At 38.2% G+C, this 18,634-nt stretch overlaps 1 long non-coding RNA gene across 2 annotated transcripts in view; it reads left to right on the top strand.

Annotated features, from left to right (window-relative positions):
• The first annotated feature begins 62 nt into the window (after positions 1-62).
• The window catches only part of LOC109381629 (uncharacterized), a 292,859-nt gene continuing 274,287 nt past the window's right edge, over positions 63-18,634 (top strand). For both annotated transcript variants that reach the window (XR_002123788.1, XR_002123787.1), the window contains exons 1-2: positions 63-282; positions 1,953-2,191. This is a non-coding gene — a long non-coding RNA (uncharacterized LOC109381629). The remainder of the gene's footprint in view (positions 283-1,952; positions 2,192-18,634) is intronic.

The raw sequence follows: 18,634 nt of genomic DNA, 5'->3' as shown, positions 1-18,634 counted from the left end.
GAGGCGGCGAGAGGAGGGAGGGAGGGAGGGGAGGGGAGAGGAAGAAGGGGTGAGAGGGAGAACCTGCCGTCGCTCGCCGCCTCTTTGTCTGCTCCGGGACTGGGAACAAAGGGGGGAACTCTGATGAACTCTCCTCCCCTCGCCCGGACGCCCGGGTATCTCCCTCTAGCAACTTTGCAGCCTCGACTTTCTGCGCTGTCAGGCCACACAAAAAAGTGTCCGCGCGCCTCGCGGACTGCAACAGGAGAACGTCTCTGAAAAGTGTGACCAAGTGGGAAGAAGGTGAGTGGAGACTGTTGTCTTGTTTACCTCGCTCTCCCTTAATGCGCCCTGCTCCCCGCCCTTGGAGGACAGAGGAGTCGTCCAGTGACGAAGTTTAGCTGGAAAGTTGTGCCTCCTTTCCCCAGCTCCCTTCTCTTTTGTTCTTTAACGAACTTGCACAGATGGTTTTATTTGTTCATTTTTAATAGGCAAAAGCCAGGCAGGCATTTTTCTCAAGTGCCTCTTTCTTTAAGGAGCTGGCGTGGGAGAAAGGGCATATCAAGGGGCATTGCCTCGTTGTCTCCCAGCGGTGCGCACACGGGGAGAAAACACGTTGAAATGGATGGGGTCTGTCCAGTCTCACCCCGACCCCGCCCAGACTTTGTCATGCAAAAGAAAGAGATATGGAGCTGGGGGTCGTTTCCTCACCGTTTTATAACTTAACTGTCTGTGGAGCGCTCCGCAGATCCAACGCACAATGCCAAATCTGCAACAATAGAATGCAGAAGAGGTTTGAATTGGAGGGGAGTGGACTCTTGTGTTTGTGGTCCAGGGGCTTAGAGCAAACAGGTAAGAGTTCAGAAAGTTTTCTTTGGGGCTAGGGTAGGTGGGGGAAGCCACAGGTTCCCAACTGTCAGAGATGCAGGGATGGAGGGATGGGGCCTGGACCACTAGTTAGAGTAGGCCATCCCGGTGGGCCTCTTTAGTTTCACCACCCACCCAGAATAACCTATGCTGTCTTTACAATCCATCATCACCTCTCTCACTTCACCCCCCCATTTCAATATGTTTGAATAGAAAGCGGAAAGTGAGCCCTCAAAGCTCCTCAGACCCTGCCCTCCTCCTGCCTTTTGTGTTTTAACCTTTTGTTTCCATCTGCCACGCCCGCCCCAAAGAGGGATGGCTGTTGTTGCTCCTATGGGTTCAGAGGCAACGCGGTTTCCTCCGTGTGGATTGGCAAAGGGAGACTCCCTAACTTTGTTTCCCAAGTAGCTAAGCTCTGCAGTGTTTCTAGCTTGGTTCTTGCTCAAATGAGGGAACCGCTCTGCAACTAGTAAACATCTCCACTTGATAATGAAATTTCTTTCAGTGCTTTTCCACTTTACAACAAAAATTGTTTATCCCTCTTGTCCTGTCACTTGGTCAATAGAAAGACGTTTAGGGCAGCACTTGGGGGAGTTAGTTGAAGGAGGGCAAATATATGCTCTAGCTCTTATGATGTGTTGAAATATTAGGAATGTGTAGAAGAGGCTTTTTTAATTCAACAATGCAAATTTAGTTCATTATCTTCAGGTATGTTTTATGGGATCTTTCCAAATACCAACATAATTTATCACTGTCTCAACTTTCCTTTCCTATCCCCACCCCAGAGCTGGAGGCTTTCCTCACACCCTTGGACTTACCCGCCTTTTCAGTTTTGACAAGACATATGAAACATCAAACTAAATGTGCTGCTAGTAACTGGAGGAAACATCCAAACGCCATCTATTTTATCATCTTAAAGTTATGATTTTGTATAGTAGTATTCATTATTAAAACTTGCACCTAAAAAGGATGCAAGTGCCAGAACTATGTAGTTTTGAATTTCATGTCAATGACTGCACTATATTAATGTTACGGTTATTTTAAAAAAAGAAACTGAGTGTGTAGAGTAATTTGGAAGCTAATGTTAATTAATTTCAATTGTACAGGTGTAATTATTATTATCAGCATCCAGAAAGCATCAAGCAGTGCATTGTTCTTACGGGATCTTTCTATCAGTGAACATTATGGATGTGCCAATACAATATCATGTCATTCCTGGATGAAAAGTTATCGAACTTCTTCGTTTGGAGTTACATAAAAGTTAAAATGTTGGGATTTTTGATGATGCCCTCCCTATGTGGATTAACTACAGTTTGATCACTGGGAATTCTCCACCTTAAGGAAGGTACTTTTCTTTTTAAATATTCTATAAGTGCTTCATTTTGGGGTGGGTGCTAATGCCATTGAGAATTGTCTAGTTATGTTGAGCTGTTGTGTGATGAAAGTGATTTATGACTTTGGGTTTCCTTGTTTTGAACTGGTTTTTGTAGATTCATTTTCATTTGGAATAAAGATTTGGGCACTTCTAATGAAATCTTATTAATTTTACAATATGTTCTTCAACATTAGCATGCATATGAATGGATTATGTTGTCACTAAGGAAAGTTATGTAACGATGATGGGCCTAATAGGCAAATGTCCTATTTTATTTATGATTGATTTTGGTTTTAAATATCTCAGTGAATGTTTCTACATTAGCAGAACTTTTGTGGTTTGAATTAATTTTTTTTTCACTTTTGAGATTTCATCTTAGTAAACAGAATCCAGAAGTAACCAGAAATAAATGAATTTCTAATATCTGGGGGTCAATATAAAGTACAAGTTCTAACAGAATGAAAACTTGACTATGTCATAACAAAGAGGCTGTAAATTTGTTTAGTCTTTGTGGTATACATCAAGTTTTATAATGTTCATTAAAAAGTCTTATATTCCTTCTTTTAAGTCTTACAATTCATTTTTGTTCATCTCTGTGAGAAAGCTATTAAAAGTTCACGTAAATACTGTTGGCAGTATAAAAGTATTTTGATGCAGTGTTTACTTTCCCCTTTTAACTTTCCTTGTTTGCCATAGAAAGTGAGAGTTTTCTTTGTTTAAAATAGGTTGTTTTGAAATGATTTAAGTTGTAAGATTTAATTCTCAAAATGATTCAAGTTCAATGTGCTTTTCAATCTTACAGAGGGAGAATATCCTTGATATATTACTTTAATTGAAAAACGTTAAGGTCTGATCAAAGAAGATAGATAATTGGGAATTGCAAATATTTTATCCTGTTATAAATTAAAAAGTATTAAGATTTGCTTCTTTCTGGTTGTATAAACTTGTATAAACAAACTGCTTAATCATCTTGGGCTTTAGTTTATCACCTATGAAATGAAGGTTAGGTTAAAGAAACTTTAAGAAATCTTTTAGTTTTAACATTGTTTGATTTGCTGGTTGCACCTATAATTAAGGTGTATCCTCTCTTGTGAAGTTTATTTTTAAATTGTTGAATAATAGAGTTACTGATGTGGATAACTTTATGTGTATTAATGATTATTTTGTATGAATTTTTAGCTCAGGGAATATTAGTTTAGGAAATATGTTTTAATTTTCTATAAAGCACATTTTTGGCAAAGTGTGCTATATGGAAATGTCCGAGTTCCTCAAATGTTTTCAGTAAAAGTTTATCTGCTGGAATATTTTTTTGTGGGGTGGAGAATGCAGTGTTTTACTCATCCAGTGTTTTACCTACAAATGTCTGAAGTAAATATGTTTGTTGCAATGGCCACCCATTGGACTCAGAGGTTGAGAAACAGACTTGGGAATGAAAGATACCTGAGTTTGAATCCTAGCCCAGGCAACTCTTCTCTGTGATACTTTGGACAGGTTACTTGATTTCCTTGGGTCTCAGTGTCCAGATTTATAAGTGGGGATTATAACACTTATTTCATGGGATTGTTCTGGGGAATATATTTTTAAGAAGTGTATATATAAGAAAAAACTTAATAGAGGGCTAAGTATCTGTAAAAGGCACTATTATTACCATTCACAATGAGCTAGTGATGTTTTGATACTTCCAACTTTCTTTGTTGACTGCCTTACAAATTTCAAGCCACATTAACCAAAAATATTCACTGAAATATTCAGTAAATTTGGATAGAAGTTTTCACATATTTAAATGTTTTTTTTTAAATCTAAAAACATGTTCTATTGAATTCTTTTATCCAGTTAAGTGAGGATTAATTCACTTGGACAAACATTTATTAAGTCTTACTATGTGTAAGCATGTTGCTGAAGGTCATGGCTTCATCTTTGAATACGTGGCCCTTCTAGTTCCTTACAGAAATTTCTGTAAATTGAGATAATAGCAAGTTTCTAGAATTAATTTACTCAGTTTCAATATTTTCAATGCTATCAGTGATGAGTAGACTTAGATATAGTTTTAAAAATTTTTGTTATTCACTTTTCAGCAATAGTACAAAGTGGTGATTCAGTAGTTTCTTGATGAGGAAATCAAGAACCTATTGCACATTTTCTGATATTAGCTTTTATAGAATGGTCTTTACTTAGATGGAAAACTCACAGTTAGTATAAATAACACTTGGAAGAATAGTATGTCATTGTGAAATGAAGTTTAAAGTCCTGGATTTTCATTTTCTAGATCTGTAATTTAGTAACATACATCGCCTTCTTTGAGTGATTATTTAGTTTGATGAAGATGATATTCATTTACCCTTAGGAAGTTTTTTTGAGAATGTTAAGGTATTGCTTCTTATTTGTAATTTACCAGCAGATAGTAGCCTAGCAATGATAATGTTAAGAAGAAAAATATTAAATAAGTCAATATTAAAATGAGAAAATATTTTTTCCCAGATGTATCCAAAATTTTATGTTTGTGGACAACATCTATTTTAATGAGGGGATTATATCACTTTTATATCAACTACTAATATAATAATTTGTAATTACAGAGTTTAAAGTGATAAATTCCTTTAAATTTTTCAATACAATGTTAATTCTTAAGTTATAACCAAATATACTTAATAACTTTACTATAAGTATCACATTTTATAGTTTGGTTATTTAAAACTCTTCGTTGATGTGGATTAGTTTGAATTGCTGAAAATCAGAACAATGTACCAAGTTATTTCAAATAAACGTATATAGGAAGAAAATCTAAATATGTTTATGTGCCATCTAAAAATGATGACTACAACATATATTAAGCATCTTCTAGGTAAATAAAAAAGCATTTATCTTTGAACTTTATAATAACTATAGGTGATCGCCTGAATATTTTGTTATATTTTAAGTATCATGTCTACTTTTTTACTTGCTATTAGTTTCTTTATGTACAATAGGTGTTCCCAAATTTGCTTTGATTTACTTCTTTATGGCCTCAAATTTGCAGAGTTTTAAATGCCAGTCATTTCTAAGAACATTGATCGTAGTTTCGCTGATTTTTGTTGAAGATACAGATGTTTGAAAATATATTTTTCATAAAACTATGACGTCTTCTTTATTCATTCATTGTTTCCTCATTCATTCTTCTTAAGTAATATTTATTTAGTGCCTTCTGTGTGCCAGGCATTGTTCTAAGCACTGAGGACACAAAAGAAATAAAAATCCCTGCACTCTTGGAGCTTTTGCCTCGTGAGAGTAAAAAATATGTTAAAAGTCAGCCAGTACTATTGAGTAAAATAAACCAGGAAAGGGAGATAGGGAATAGGAGGAAAGGGGGTTGCAATTTTCAGTAAGATGGCCAGGGATGACCTCATGGAGAAGGTGACATTTGAGGAATACCATGAAGAAAGTGAAGGAATGAGCTACACAATACTGGGTAGAAGAGCATTCAGGCAGAGGCAAGTGCCTGGTATGTTAGCAGAAAGCAAGGAAGGTATAGTGGCTGGAGTGGGGTGAGCAAAAGTGACAGTGGCAGGAGATAAGTTCATAGAGGAAATGGGAATATGGTGTGTAGACCACATGGATCCCTAAAGGCCATTGTGCAGACTTTGAATTTTTTACTGAGGGAGATGGGATTCCATCGAAGGGTTTTAATGATTGACCTGATGTAACTAGTGTAACAGGATGACTCTGGCTGGTGGGTTGAGACCAGATTAAAGATGAGCAAGTTCAGAAACAGAGAGACTATTTAGGGGACTATTTCAGGCATCAAGTGAGAGGGGATGGCTACTTAGACAGACAAGGGTAAAAGTAGCATGGAGGTAGTGAGAAGGGGTTGACTTCTGAAGATATTGTGGCTAGAGGATTTTCTGGTGGATTGGATCAGAATTGGAGAGAAAGAGAAGAGTCAAGTACGATTCAGAGATTTTCGACATGAGCACCTGAATGGACTGGATGCCCATTCACTAAGATGAAGTGTGGGTTTGGGGTGAGGGAGACCAGAAGCTCAGTTTAGACACAATATTAAGATACGTTTTAAGCATCTTGGCAGTTTGATGCACAAGCCTGGGTTTCTGAGTAGAAATCTAGAGACAAAAATTTATGAGTTGGAAGAGATTAAATTTTATTTAAAGCCAGGAGGCTGGATGAGATCACCAAGGGAGTGAGTATAGAAAGAAAAGAGGTCTAGATGCTAAGACCTGGCTGGGCCATCCAGATTTAGAAATAGGGAAGATGAGAAGGGACAATTAAAGAATAGTGAGAAGGGGCTGCCACTGAGGTGAAGCCCCATAAAGAGTACTCTGGGAGGAAGGCAAGATCATTTGTGCCAAGTGCTGCTGATAGCTTGAACAAGATAACAATTGAGAATAGATCTTTGGGGTTAGGCATTTGGGAGGACAGGGTTCACTGGTAGTCTTGGCTAGAGCACTCTTAGTAAATGGTGAGAGATCACATCTTTTTCCTAATTTGTGTGGTCCTTTACATACCTTAAAAAAAATCTTATCTATCCTAATTAAAATTAGTCAGTACTTTCTAGTTGATAAAATGCTTTCACATTTGTTATCTTGGTTAAGTCTAAGAGAGATGGGATGACAATATCTATGTTTATCTTATAGAAGAAGAAATTGAGACTCAGAAGTAAAGTGATTAGTTCAAAGTCACCCAAATATGAGACAGAGCTGTCTTTTAATTTCAAACCCTTTGCTATTCATGATAGGGAGATGGTAATGATAAAACAAGTTCCAATAAAATGTGATAGAAGTGATAATAGTAGTGCATAAAAAGTATAGGATTACATCAGGGAAGTGTGTGATTATCTTTTGGGGTCAGGGAAGACTTTCCCAAGTTGGGATTTAAAAGATCCATTTTAATATGTATACAAGGGAAGAACATTCTAGCCTTGGAAATAGGGGGTGATAACCGAAATGTGTTTGGGATGCTTAAGCCATTTGATTCATGTTGAACATGAAGGAGCGTGGATGAGAGACAGACTAGAGTGATAGAAGTGCTAGTTTAAGCTTGGATTGAAAATATGTTTTAATAAAACAACTAGGTGCCATCTTAAATGTCCCTCATGTCCCATAAGATAGTTACACACAGTGTATTTAGAGATGCCTGATCTTATGTACATCGCTACAAATGCATTACCTTAGTCAGTTTGGGCTGCTGTAACCAAGTACCAGACTGGCTTATGAACAACAGAAATTTATTTCTGACGGTTCTGGAGGCTGGGAAGTCGAAGATGAAGGTGCCTGCAGATTTAGCATCTGGTGAGGGCCTGCTTTCTGGTTTATAAACAGCTGTTTTATTGCTGTGTCCTCACATGGTGGAAGGGGCGAGGGAACTCTCTGGGGTCTCTTTTATAAGGGCATTAATACCATTCATGAGGGTGCCACTCTTGTGACCAAATCACTCCCCCAAAGCCCCACCTCCAAATGCCATCATATTGGGAATGATGTTTCAGCATATGCATTTTGAATAATTTGGGGGGGATACAAACTTTCAGTTTATAGCAAGTATACTTTCAAAATTCTATTCTCCCTTCAAAACTATATGTACATGTGATTCATATACCATTGAAGAGGCTCTGGTGACTGTATTTCTACTCTATGTCACTCTGGATGCTTTTGGTGGCATGTAAGAAAATACTTCGCAAAAAGTGGCTTAAAAAATAAGGATTTTTATTTTATTTTTTAGTTTCATTTTAAAGAAATTTGGAATAGGACTATTCCAGGACTGGCTAATTTAGCAGCTCAGCAATGGCCTAGTTCCTATTTAGCTGACCTTGCCCTGGTCCTGAGAGAACAGCCGCAGCTTCAAGCATCACGCCCCCACTTGGGAATGGAAGATAGGAAAAGTTGAATCCTTGCTAAATATATACTTATTTATTTTAAGTGTACTCTATTCAATGATTTTTTGGGGGGTAAATGTACACAGTTGGTGCAACCATCCCATTTTAAGAACTTCCTGTCACCCCTAAAATGTCCCCTGTGCCCATTTACAGTCAACTTCTATTCCCACCCACCAGGATCAGGCAACCACTAGTGTGCTTTCTGTCTCTATAGATTTGCCTTTTCTGGGCAGTTCACACATAAATGGAATTATACAATTAGTGGCCATTTTGTCTGGCTTCTTTTGCTTACCGTCAAGTTTTGAAGTTCATTCATGTTGTAGTGTTAATCAGTAGCTTGTTCTTTTTATTGCTGAATAGTGTTCCACTGTATGGATATATCACATTTTGTTTTTTTGTTCACCAGATGATGGATGTGTGGGTTGTTTCATTTCTTAGCTATCGTGAATAATGCTGCTGTGAACATTTTTGCATAAGTTTTTGCGTGGACATGTGTTTTCATTTCTCTTGGGTAGATTCGTAGCAGTCGAATTGCCATATTGTATAGTGAATTTATGTTAAACTTTTGAAGAAACTGCCCAAGTGGTGATACAATTTTACAGGTTTGAGTGTGCCACCAGCAGTGTCTGAGGGTTCCGGTTTCTCTACATCCCGGCGTTTTATATCTTTTGAATAGTGAGGCAGATCTTCAAAGAAGTCCATGAGAAGTCTTCCCAGGGTAACTACAGAAGCCCATGACAAAATCTCATCACTAACAAAGGGGATGAGATTACTCTGAGAGGCTCAGACCGATCAGCTAACACCCTGGGCCTGGGAAGAGGCCCATAATGCCCACTGGTGTCCAGTGTCAGAACCAAATAGAAGAGGATGGCTCTCGAGTATGTAACCCACAGAGTCAGCCGCATGTCTGTGTGTCAGGCTCAGGATGTATTATTGATTTAAACATACGAAGTAGGGCCAAGTGCTGTGTTTGTATGACAATTATGATTTAAAAGGTAGCCACAAACTCGAACAAAAATAACCCATTCTGTTGGAATTCAGGTTATTCTCTGCTGATCGCATTACGGATTTCTGAAAATTAACCTGTCCAAACTAATAGCAAAACAAGCACAGCCTTGGTGAGTGACTTTGTGGGCAGTTGCTAAGCCCCAGCATTCCTTTCCTATGAAGTACCGTGTAACTTTTCTGGCATCCCAGTAACAGTTTTTTATAATCTTGGTTAAGTGTAAGTTAACAACCACCAAATCCTTGGCTTAAGATATAGCAAGATACTTAGACTGTGTTGAGTGTTGGACAACGTGGCAGCAACTTGAAAAAATTATTTGAGCTTGGATGGAAAAAAAAGAAAACACCAACGTTTTATTTCTGTATTTTCATAGTCCTATTTTATTCTTTTATCTCATTTTAAATATATTTTTATTGTGTGGTATAACATACATAAGGACTGATAAGCCCACTGTATGTACAGGATATTGATGCTACTCTCTGTTGAAAAATCTAGAATATGTGGGTCATTCATTGGAATGATGGAATTTCAAGTGATTCATGCTTGAAAGTCCCTAAAAATCTCAAGCAAAACTTTTGGTAATTAGGATGCATCAATAGATAATTCTGACAATTTAGGCATAGCTACTGATAATTATGGGGGGAATTTATGTTTGAAATTAATTTCTGTGACAGTCCTGCTCTTAAAATTATTTTGTTTTATTTCTTCAAATTTTAGAATACGTACCAGTATAGACTGTGATACCTAGAATTCTGTTAACTGTTGTTTTAATATTTTGAATTAAGCAGTGACTTTTACAAAAAATCCAAACAATTCAAATAGTTCTTTCGTAATGGGTAATTTCTCTGTAGAGATGGGGAAAACCAAGAAGAGAAATTTAAGTTTCTTAATTATTGGTCTTAGTGACAATGAAGTATACATCTTAAAATTTATATTTCAGTGCTTTGCTTCTTAGAGAAGTAATAACTATTACAGAAACCTCATACATTTGTACAGCAATAACTTTTATGTCCTTTTACTTGATTCTCACTTGAATCCCAAGTAGTAAATGTTAGTAACATTCTCATTTTACAGGTGAAGAATTTGGAGTTCAGAGAAGTTTTCTTGCCCAAGTAATCAGACTTGTAAATGGAACAATTCAAGTCCATTAATTAGGGACCAGCCATGTAGACAGAGATGAGAGATTATCCCCTTTAGAGGTCCTACTCAAACTGATAATTTTTCTACTTTCATGTAGAACTGGGCCAAGCTATACATGCTTTCCTTCATTTCTCCTTGATCTGGGTATACTGTGTTTGAACTTGGCCTTCCAGTGGTGTTGGTATCTAACTGGTAAACTTCCTGAGCCCCTGCTTTTCAGTAGCGGCCTGGAAGGAAGAAGAGAATATGAACCTCCCTCAACACCCCACACCACGGAAGTTCTATTGGCTACACTTTTTGTGGCCCTGATTTTGTGTCCCTGGACCTATGGCCTGGACCTATAGCTTCACAGCTCCTGTTTGGATGGAAAGATGAGCCCTTGATGTTACAGTGAGTGAGCTAGGCTATGAGAGTGCATAACTGAGGCTCTTTCTTTCTTTGGGATGCAAGTAAGATATAGAAGCAAGAAGTTGTCCAAAAACTCAAACACCAAAGCTGGGCACTTCTTTGCTCTCTGGCCTCATGTGATGACCCCATGTTTCCACTCCTTGTTGGATTTATTCCCCAACAAAAATTGACATTCTAAAAGCTGTCCCTTCCTGTTTGCTCCCTTCCTCTGGAAAAATATCACACTGCACTAGCACCCAGGATGCAAGATCCTCATGTTGGATCAGTGTGGAATGGAGAGGCCATTAGAGGTCGGCACAGTGAGTTATGTGACAACCCCGCTGAAATCCTTCCTATTGTATGTGGTTGGCCTCAGCCATTGAAAGAAAGAGATGGTAACATAACAAAAAATGACTAGCATATGTTTTCAGCTTTTGGAAATTTTTTTGCAGGTTAGTATAGTTCAAATAATAAATAAAAAATTCACTTCTTGTCATTCTGTCTTGGGGATAAATAAACCTTGGTTCTATCATAATAAATTTTCAGCATTTGTCTCAGCGTGAGAATTTGGGTGAAAGTTCATAGAATGTTTTTCTTCAAAAATTTCTGCTGAATTCTGCCTGACTCTGCATCCAAATTAAAAAAAAAAATTGCCCTTGGCTACCATGATTAAACTACTATACCTAAATATATTCTGTAGGTTTCTAGCCAAGTGGCTGTAAGAGTATGTTTGAGGTACAAGCAAACAAATAAGAGCAAGAAGCATCATGTTAACATTATCCGGACGCCAAGCCCTTGTTCAGTGGTGTGGCCTCCTGAGTTCCCAGGGTTTGTGCCTGATGAGGCTTCCAAAGCCAGGGATAGGTTTGGCTAACTCTGACTTGTTAGTCAGATCACCTTTGGAACCTAGGAGTTGATCCAGATGCCCGGTTATTTTCTGACTCCTGGTTTTGCATCAGTTTCAGTCCTTATGTAACTACCGATTCAACTTAATTATGCAAATTCCATGGCTATGTGCAGATTCAAATAGTGTATCTTTGCATATCCTGCTCTTTTGTGTTCCTCAGTTGTTTTGTCACTGGCCTTACCTCTGTCTGGTCTTATCCTACAATGGCTTCTTGTGCTTTCATTCTCACTGTCTTTACATTTCAGTTCCCAGAGCTGATTTGTAGATGCTGGCCCACCCAGGGATCTCAGGGTCAACCTCTGTTCTTATGGAATAAGCTTGGACCCTAACATGTTGCTGAAAATAAAAAACAAAAATCATCTAACATATTTCTAAATAATGAACTCTGCATTTGCTGTCACTTCTGCCCTTCTTCAGGGCATTGCATTGATTCACATGCCAACAGCGACATCCCTGAAGTATGGTGAAACTCAGAGCCTCTCAGTCATCTAAGAAGGATTAAGCTGTGCTGAATACCATTTTATGTCAAATATATCTGAGTGTTCTGATTCTTTGAAAACTGGTGATGGATGAATAATATATGTGCTGATTCTTTATTAACCAGACGATTTGATGACTCCGCATAAGGAATTCTAACTAACTAGATGAAACAGGTTGGCCTTGCTGGGAGACCTTCTGGAGTAATGAATAGCAGTAGGGCATGTTTTGTTTTGAGTTGCTTACACCCAGAATGAGCAATATTTAATTCTGAGTCTAATTTACAAGCAGCTGTTGATTGAAACTCTATTGCTAGTAAATTGGATGCTTTAGAGAGGGGAAGTGGATGCCTGGGTCCAATGGAAACAAGGGAGAATTTTCATGGTATTCGCTTGTGGATTTTTGAACTTTGAACTATGTGACTGTTTTTTTTTTTTACCTAGTGGAAACAGTAGGATGGATGGAAGGAAGGGAAGGGATGGGAAAGGAAGGAAAGGGAAAGGAATGGTAGGAAGGAAGGAAGGAAGGAAACAATTATAGGGAGTAATACATCAATTAAGTAATATTTCTAAGCCATATGCTTATATAAAGCACTTGGCAAAGCTCTTGGGAGATGAAAGTGTATAGTAAAAGGAATTCTTCAGAGATTCCTGTGTACTAGTCATTCAGGGATCTCTGAACCTTTCAACAACTCCATAAAATAGGCATTTTTATTCACATTTTATAAGTGAGGAAATGGAAGCTGTTAATGTTAGAACTGGGAGTTGGGCCCAGTGGCACTTGACCCCAACACTGTGCTGTGCTGCCTGTCTTGGTCAGCTTGGCTGCTATAACAAAATGCTGCAGACTCCATGGCTTAAACAACAAATGTTTATTTCTCACAGTTCTGGAAGCTGGGAAGTCCAGTATCAAAGATGGGCAGATTCAGTGTCTGGTAAGAGCCCTCTTCCTGGTTTGCACATGGCTGCCTTCTTGCTGTATCCTCACTTGGCAGAGAGAGAGAGAGAGAGAGAGAGAGAGAGAGAGAGAGAGAGAGAGAGAGAGCTCTAGTCTCTTCATCCCCTTATAAGGAAGGGCACCAATCCCATCATGGGGTTGCCCCTCACGAACCTTATTCAAACCCAGTTACCTCCTAAAGGACCCCACCTCCAAATACAATTACATTGGAGATTAGGGCTTCAACATAAAAGTATGGATTTTGGGCAAGACACAAACATTCATCCATAGCACTGACTCTCCAACAAAGATGTGGCCTAAGGGATTTATTAATATTCTCTAGTATCAACTCACTGATCAGATCTGGTCCCGAGCAAAATTGTCATGTAGGGGAAATTTGACTACTACTGTCTATAGTTCCCATCCTCTCAATCCCCTGTTCTCCCTTTGCTGTGTTCTCTCCTTCCCTTTGTCCTCTTTCATTTTCTTGGTCATCCAGAGCAGTTGATGCTCTCAAGATATTATCCCACCCATCCACCCACCCACCCACCATGCATGCACTCATTCAGATATCATTGAATACCTATTACATGTCAGGACTGGATTAGATGCTGGGGATACAAAGTTAAGAAAAACGGACATGGTTCCTGCCATCGTGTACCTTAAGAGGAAAAGAGGCATCTGTGTGTAAATATGTTCGGGGAACTCTACACACTATTCTTATGTCCCTTTTGGAGGCTCACCAGGCCGTCTAAATGCCCTGAGATGTCTGGTGCTTAGAGTTTCTTCCCCACCCCTCTCTCCCTTCCTTATTCCCTCCCTCCCTCCCTCCCTCTCTCTCTCTCTTTCTTTCTCTCTTTAGCTTCTTGAATATGGAGTCATGGTTGCCTTTGTTGTTTAATTTTATTTGTGATTTTTAAAACTCAGNTCTGGTGCTTAGAGTTTCTTCCCCACCCCTCTCTCTCTCTCTCTCTCTCTCTCTCTCTCTCTCTCTCTCTCTCTCTCTTTCTTTCTCTCTTTAGCTTCTTGAATATGGAGTCATGGTTGCCTTTGTTGTTTAATTTTATTTGTGATTTTTAAAACTCAGAACATTCATTAACAAACTTCACAGAACTCATCTTTTGACAAACATTTATTTCAGAAATAATTACTTTGAAGTTTTCCTTCATGAAAACTCATTAACTTCACAATTTAATGTATAATCCACTACAAAATAATATTTGAATTTAAATGGTGGGCTTTAGTCCAAAGAAGGAATGTGAGGAATTTTAGCCACTGTGACGTGTCCTGTAGTGTAATAATTTGGGGCAGCAGAAACCGTCCTGTGTCTCTCATGTCATATAAGGTAGTTGCTCACTACAGCTCTGCAAAGACTGGCCCAAGACAAACAGTGATGATGATAATGACAACAACAGCAACAACAACAACAACAACAAAAAAACCAGAAGCAGAAAACTACAAGATCATAATGGGATAGAACAGAAACGTGAAGGAGTGCAATAAAATAAAGATGATGTAAGCAGGAGACCATTAAGAGTAGCCAGAATGATAAATACTTCAGGGCTGAGAGTGGCTCTTTAGAAGCTCACAAAATCATTTGAGAATACCTGAGAGAAGATAGGTGGTGAGCCTCATGCAGTCCCGGGAGAGCCATTCCAGCTTAGGCAATGGGGACTACATTCCCTGAACTCAGGCTGAAAGTTTTTTTCATACCACACAGTTTAGCACCTACTTATGCTGCTTTGCTTGGTTTTCAGTCATTGAAGTTTCATCAGTGGTCACCCTGCCTCCCTGAGGAGTCAGAGTGGCTGTGGGCTAGATAATGGTACCCCAAAGAGATTAGGTTCTAATGTCTGAAAACTGTAAATGTTACCATAGATGGAAAATGGTCTTTGAGTGTGTGATTAAGTTAAGAATCTTGACTCAGAGATTACCCTGGGTCATCTGGGTGGACCCTAAATCCAATCACAAGTGTCCTTATGAGAGAGAGGCAGAAGGAGACCATCCCCACAGAGGGGAGCAGGTTATGTGAACATGGTGGCAGAAATTCCAGTGATGTGACCACATGCCAAGGAATGTTGGGACAAGGAATGAATACTCTCTCAGAGGCTCTGAAGGGCACATCTTCAGATGTCAACACCTTGACTTTGCATATCTGGCCTCCAGATTGTGAGAGAATAAGTTTTCGTTGTTTTAAGCCATGGAGTTTGTTGTGATGCTTTGTTACAGCAGCCCTAGGACACTTGTTAATTCTCGGAGGGCCGGTCCATGTCTCTTCCTTACTTGGCTTATACTCAATAGGCAGCGCTCTGGACATACTAGGCACTCAAGTACTTGAGTACTTGAACTGACTTCTTCACTAGCTCAATTCAGAGCCTGAAGGTTTGTAGTTAACATTTTACTGGAAGAGAAGTGAGACCAGCAAGATCTGGGTATTCATTTGCAAAAGAAGAAATTAATGCCCTTGAGGCTTGCTCTCTCATGAGTTTATTGCATCTTGAAGCTTGGATTTATACCACCTTTTAATGTAACAATTCCTTTGCTGTGATGGAATATTAATAATACCACCAAGAAGCCTTCATCTAGCAGAACAAGAAAAGCAAGTCATTCTAGGCAATGGTTTGACGTCTTAATTAGGCACTACTTTGCTGCTTGCTTGCTCTTCTTTTGCACTGACAAAATCTAAATGACAGTGTTCTGGGATTTCTGGATCAAACATAAAATGTCTTCTGCTCAAATCTTCCATGAAGTGTAATTTTGAAACTATGAGCCTGGTTCTTACTCAGGCAGAACCCTGAGTGCATTTACTGGGATTAGCTGAATGGGGACTGTAGGATCATGTTCTATGGGAAGTATAAACATTTTTTTTTTTAACCTATGGAGAAGCTACATAAAATAATCTGGAAGCATGACTCAGTAGGCTGGCCTGGTGGTGAAGATTATTCTTTCCAATATTATGGCATTTCTTATGGGCGTTTTGTTTTTCTTTTGCTGGGAGACAAAGTCTCCTCTAGATCGTTCCTCTAGGATCTCACTTACATTGAAAAGCAAGTAAGACTTAGAATAAAATGCTAGAACATTTTACCAGCATTATTAAACTAATGGCAAAGGAAAGGGGAATTACTCACCGTGTGGCATTGTGGTTAATGTGTTGGTTTTGTTTCTGTTGGTATGTAGAACATAAGTATTGGTTTCTTTACATATTTACTGTGAGATTGATTTTTTTAAGCATTTCTACCATTGCCTGATATCACATGGAAATGTTAATACACTACTAGATTTGCAAGATTTAGTCACTTTCATTGTTTTTAGTAAGAAAGTATAGCAGGTATTTATATTAATAGAAGTATGGCTAAAGTGAAATCACCTTTGATCTCCACCTTGCTTGTACAGGTAGTTGGGGTGAGGATTAGATTTGGAAGAGACTTTTTCTCCCATTGAATTGATTGTATTTGCATGACAGTTACCTTATCTTCTGCTTAAGGTTGAAATTGACATTAGAGAACTTTTAGCTTTAAGTCAACCCACCTCATATGCCCCATTAATGAAATCCTTGGTTTGTTGTTGACACTATCCCCTTCTCTCTCTGCCATATTTTAAATATGATCCAAAGATGATGCCATTTACAGATGGTTCCCGACTTTCGATGGTTTAACTTATGATTTCTTGACTTTATGATGGTACGAAATTGATACACATTTTGTAGAAACCATACAACTGATACTCTACAGTGTACTGTGTTGCCAGAATTTTTTTTGGATATTGTGTTTTTGCATTCCATTGTGTCTACAAAATGCCCATCTCTGTCTCCTGCTTCTGGTGAGAAGAAGAGGAAGGCAATGACTCTTGAGATGAAACTCAAGATAATTGCCCAATTGTAGGCTAATGTAGGTATTCTGAACACATTCAAGGTAGGCTAGGCCAAGCTATGATGTTCAGTAGGTTAGGTGTATTAAATGCATTTTCTACTTATGATATTTTCAACTTACCATGAATTTATCAGGGCAGGACTCCATTCATTGTAAGTCGACAAGCATCTGTAGTTTTTACTACTAATAGCTATAGCCTTCTCGCCAAAGTATTAAGTGGTGTGATTGGGACCTTGCCTAAAACGTTTATTGTGAAGTTCTCTAGAGACAGGCCCATGTACCAGACATTGTATTATTTTGCCTGGGACAGAGCAGTTGCTCAATAAATAATTATTTGACTGAATGAATGATGATTAAAATCTACAAGTTTTGGTGTCAGCAAAGCCTTAACTAGCAATGTAGGTGTCCTGGGCTCACATCAACCTTATGACTCATTTTGTGGTGAAGACGGGCAAAGAACAATGTTCTTAGCAGTTTATCCAGTGCTGGCCAAGAGAAATATAATGTAACCCATAAATGTGAGTCACATATATAATTTTTTATTTTCTAGTAGCCCCATTAAAAAAGTAAAATAAATAAAAAAAATTATTTTTAGTAATATATTTTGTTTAACTCAAAATATTGAAATATAATCTCAACGTGTCATCAAAATAAAAATTATTAATGAGATATTTTACATTCTTTATTCTTTTAAAATCCTGTGTATATTATGTATTTACAGTACATCTCAATTTGGCCTAGCCTCATTCCAACTGCTCAAAAGCGACATGTGGCTAGTGGCCACCATATTGGATAGCGCATGTTTATACCATCTGGAGGCTCCTATTTTAAATAATTATTCTTGCTAATTAGATATAAAATTCAAATTTTATAAGCTATTGAGTGGGATGCCTAGTTCTGTCAATGAATTGATACAAAAGTTGTGTCAGCTGTGCAAATGAAACAATTTACAAAATAAAAATTCATCATGTAGAGATTGTGTAAAATATGTAATGCTGTCTAAATTCTAGGGTCCATGACCAAGTTTCCATTAATTTGAGATTTAGATTTTCTCCTGTGCTATTGTGGGGCAAGTTACTTATTCCTCTTATGGCTCATCTTCCCTTTCTGTAAAATCAGGATAATGTTTGCCTCAAGGTATAGTGATAACATTTACAGAGGGTTTAATGATGAAGCACTCAGTTCTCATTGTTAACTGGAATTAGTTCTTATATCGTATTTTCTCTTGCACACAAAACTCCAGAAAAGAAATGGGATTTCTCCTCTATTTTTGCTAATCTTTTCATAATTAACCCCCAAAGTCAGATACCCATTGTAGCAAGAACTTGATATGATTAGGTGATGAAAATAAGATAACTGATATTTTATTTAAATCAGTTCAACATGTGCTGCTCCAGGTAGCTAGTTCCTCTTTGTGTGTGTGTGTGTGTGTGTGTGTGTGTGTGTGTGTGTGTGTGTGTGTGTGTGTGGCGGGTGAGTGGGGGGCATGGAATGTGCCAAGGAACATAAGACTGGCATTTACAGGTAGGAAAACTTGGGAGACCATCAGTTAACTTTCTTGAGCTAGTGAACTGAATTTGGAGGCTCCATTAATGCATTTCCATTAAACATATACCAAATCAAGGCAATACCTATGATCTAAATAGTTGGGAAAGGTGATTGTGGTAGAGAATTGATTATAGATACCTCTAGACTCTTTATTCTACCTGAGGCCTGTTTCACCCACTACTCTTCTGATTTTATAAATTGTGGGAATATGAAATTTGTGATAGGAAAATATTTTTAGCCCTTGTTTATTTACCTTGCTTTGGGTATGGGTGAAACAAATAAT

This window comes from Hipposideros armiger, unplaced genomic scaffold (assembly GCF_001890085.2).
Source record: "Hipposideros armiger isolate ML-2016 unplaced genomic scaffold, ASM189008v1 scaffold_50, whole genome shotgun sequence".
Lineage (NCBI taxonomy): Eukaryota > Metazoa > Chordata > Mammalia > Chiroptera > Hipposideridae > Hipposideros > Hipposideros armiger.
The sequence above is the reverse complement of the archived record's forward strand: the minus strand, read 5'-3'. Positions and strand labels throughout refer to the sequence as shown.